The following is a 4,245-nucleotide window of genomic DNA, read 5'->3' on the forward strand; positions in this document are numbered from 1 at the left end:
GAATTGGACATGCTAATCAATTTTTGTTGTAAATCAGCAACAATCAATTCACCACTCACTAGAATACAAGGTTCAACATCCTTGTTAGTTCCAATTAGGTGATTCTTCAACCAATATGCTCCTCCGCTTACAATCTTTTGACAATATTTGCATTGTATTTTTCTAGTTCCATTAACTGCAATTCCATGCTTCCATGCTATGTCACCTCAATTCCCACATGCATTCCCGGGCAACAGTTTAGAAGCACTACTTTGGGACTCACGAGCAGCACTTGAGCCTCCAACAGTTGGGATTGATTTTGAGTTAAACAATGACAACTTAATCGAGTAGTGAATATTTTAAATTAATAATTTCAGTTTTGTCGAGAAAACCATAAGAAACTGTGTAGTGTTTATTTAAATGATTAACAAAGTGCAATGAATGATTGAGGATGAGTGGGTATACCATAAAAGTGTGAGTATTTTATGAAAGTGCAAGGTATAAGTGGTTAAACGAAGGAGAAAAGGATTTTGTGAAGGGAAGGGGTTCTGTGAGGAGAAAAGGGTAGTAGGGTACTGTGCACTGCTTCTTTCTTCTGTGAGTAGTGACCATGAATGGAGAAGGCGAAAATAGAAGGAGAAACGAAGGGGAAAAGGGTTGTGTGAGGGGAAGGGTTGTGTGAGAAGAAAAAGGTAGTAGGGAACTGTGCACTATTTCTTTCTTCTATGAACAATGACCGTGAATGGAGAAGGAGAAGGTGTACAATAAATGTTAGGGTAGAAGATGAAAATTATACGTTAATGGGGAAGGGGGAAGAGTAAATGACGTAAATGGAGAAGGAAAATAGTAAAAGTTTACCTGGTTGTAGAAAATGGTATAATAGTGGAATGGGTTTTAGGGTTTCATTATCTCAGATTTCATAAACGGACTCAAAAGTGGGTCAAGGCCCAACAGTCACATAACCACATAGTAGAAACATAGAACACAACTATTTCAACGATTTTACACCTCAACATAGCGATTCCACAATGTTACCTACTCCAGAACACATTTCTAAGACCGAGCACGACCATGGTTGCTCAACACATAGACTCAAGCAATTTCAAGAGTAGAGACACAATTTTAACTAACTTTATCATAAGCATTGCCAAGAATCCTAGTGGTAACTCATGTGTGATCAAAAGATAAATGGATGGTGCAATGGACAATGAGATGATTTTGTTCCTCATGCAATATCTTGCAGATGACATGCATGATGATGAAGTTGCTGCTATTTTGGAGTCTCATCTCTTAGAAAAGTAAACTACATTGATGGTGATAACAAGAAGTATAAGAAGAAGATTAGCTAGAAGAAATGATGAATTATTTCAATGATGATTCTCAAAAGAATACAAGGCACTATATTAATATAATGATCATTAACAACTAATCCTAACTGACCCTAAATAGATTTTGTTAATAATAGAAAAAATACAAACAAACTAAAAGCTATGACATAAAGCACAATAACTTGAGGCTTAAGTAACAATTGACTTTTTCGTTGACTATTATGACCAAACAATGATTGAATGTATAACCCAACTTCCTTCTCATAATTTGCTTCACTATTGTCCCATGAATTAGTTTGGATGAGAGGTCAATCATTACATGCTTTAATCAAGGAATCTGACCAAGGGATTTGATCTTGGTGCACCAGACATGACCATTGCTTCGGAAATTCTGGCCGAGGATGATGTGCCAAGTACGCCAAGGCTGACCAAAGATGATGCACCATGTCTGACTGATGTTAATTGCCAAGTCTGATCAAGGATGATGCGCCACGCCTGGCTGATGCTGATGCGCCAAGTCTGACCGAGGGTGATGTGCCATGCTTGGTTGATGCGCCAAGTCTGACCGAGACTAATACGCCAGACTCTCCTGATGCTGATGCACCAAGTCTGACCGAGAATTATGCGCCAAGTCCGACCGAGACTGATGCGTACACATGCCAACTCTGACCGAGACTGATGCATCACACACGCCTGATGCACTATGTCTGGTTGAAGTTGATGCGCCACAATAGAATTTGTGACTGAGCCAAGCAGGTCTTGTTGACGTATCAGGCCAAGCTTTATGACCGAGTCCTCTAAGCCATGATGCGACATTGTGTTCAACCTGGTTGGTCCATGATGCAAGTTGACTGAAGTGTTGTGCACGAACCTATATGAATTAAAAACATGAGAATCAATCATATTTGACATCCCCCTACAAGCTGGAGTGTCTATATTACCCAACACAAGCTTGGATAAATTGTTTTTAAAAATGCTAGGGGTTTGAGATTTAGTAAATATATCAACAACTTGTTCATTAGAAGAAATAGGCAAGAGATGTACCACACCATCTAGAACCTTTCCCTAATTGAGTGACAATCCATTTCAATGTGTTTAGTCCTTTCATGGAAAACATGATTAGCAGCAATATGTAATGCATATTGATTATCACAATACAAGATACTTAGGCCAACTTGGCTTAAATGTAAATTATCAAGAAGATAAATAAGCCATTGGGCTTCACAACCTGCTAAAGTCAAAGCTCTATATTTTGCCTCAATAGAGGATCTAGAGACAATTCTTTGTTTATCGCTCTTCCAAGTGATTAAGGATTTCCCAAGAAAAAAGCAAAAGCCTGTGACTGACCTTATTGTATCAAGACAAGAGGCCCAATCTGCATCACTGAACCCTTTTAATTCAGTGGTAGTTTTTGTAGGAAAAAATAGTCCTTTTCCAGGAGTAGCTTTAATATACCTCAATATCCTCAAGGCTGCTTGAAAGTGATCTGATCTAGGAGCAACCAAAAATTGGCTTAAATGACCAACAGAGAAAGATATGTCTGGCCTTGTATGAGTCAAGTAAACCAACCTACTAATGAGTCTTCTATAGGAGGTAACATCTGTATATGGTTGTCCAGAATTACAATGCAACCTAATATTATTTTCATTAGGGTTAGAACAGGGCTTACTGGCCAATATACCAGAGTCTTGAAGTAAGTCAAGAGTGTACTTCCTTTGGTAGAGACTGATTCCATCTTTGTTTCTAGAAACCTCAATCCCAAGGAAGTATTTAAGAATTCCAAGGTCCTTGATGCTAAATTTATTGTCAAGAACATCCTTCACACGATCATCTACATATACAAGCATAACAATATAACTATTATTGTTAATTTTAGTGAAGAGAGAGTAGTCAGCCCTTGATTGGGTATAACCATGTTGTATCAAAATAACAGTAAACTTAGCATTTCATTGTCTACTTGCTTGCTTTAGGCAATATAGAGACTTTTCCAGTTTACAAACTAAAGAATCATTAGGAACTTCCAATCTAGGAGGAGGTTTCATATATATATATATATATATATATATATATATATATTTCCTCAATAAGGTCACCATGGAGGAAGACAGTATTAATATCAAGTTGATGCAGGTGCCATCCCTTTATAGAGGCAAGAGCTAAAATGGTTCTAATGGTGGTTATCTTTACAATTAGGCTAAAAGTGTCTAGGTAGTCTATTCGTGCTGTTTGGATGTAGCCCTTGGCTACAAGTCTTGCCTTATGCTTTTCTATCTTTTCATCAACATGGTGCTTTGTCTTAAAACACCCATTTACAACCTATGGCTCTTTTATCTTTAGGAAGTTCAGTTAAAATCCAAGCATTGTTCTTTTCTAAGGCTTTTAGTTCATTGCTGATAGCATCAATCCAATGTTGATGTTGAATGGCCTCACCATAGCTCTGAGGCTCAAGGTTGGAACTAATGGCTAGAGTATAATTCCTTTGGCCTGGTGAAAGCCTCTCATAGGATAATACTAGAGACAAAGGGTATTTGGTATCCTTATCCCTATGGCAGTTAATAGAAGCACTTAAAGAGCAATAATAATCTTTTAAATAATTAGGAGGGCTTTTGTGTATAGTGGATCTCCTTAAACCTTCATTGACATCATTATTAAAATCAAAGGACTCATCACTGTTATTCAAACCAATATTAGTATTGTCAAGGCAAAGATAGTCATTATTATCAATAATAGGTGAAACATAAGGAATATCAACTAAATCATTATAGTTATGATTGAGAAAATCATCGTTATTAAAAGATGAGGTAGGGAGGCATCATTTCCAGTATGAAAAGGGAATACATTTTCATAAAAGCTAACATTTCTAGATAAGGAAGTTTCATTATTTCCTATGTTAAAAATTATGTATCCCTTTACTCCATGCTTGAATCCAAGGAACACA

Source organism: Lupinus angustifolius, chromosome LG11, assembly GCF_001865875.1.
Source record: "Lupinus angustifolius cultivar Tanjil chromosome LG11, LupAngTanjil_v1.0, whole genome shotgun sequence".
Taxonomy (NCBI): Eukaryota; Viridiplantae; Streptophyta; class Magnoliopsida; order Fabales; family Fabaceae; genus Lupinus; species Lupinus angustifolius.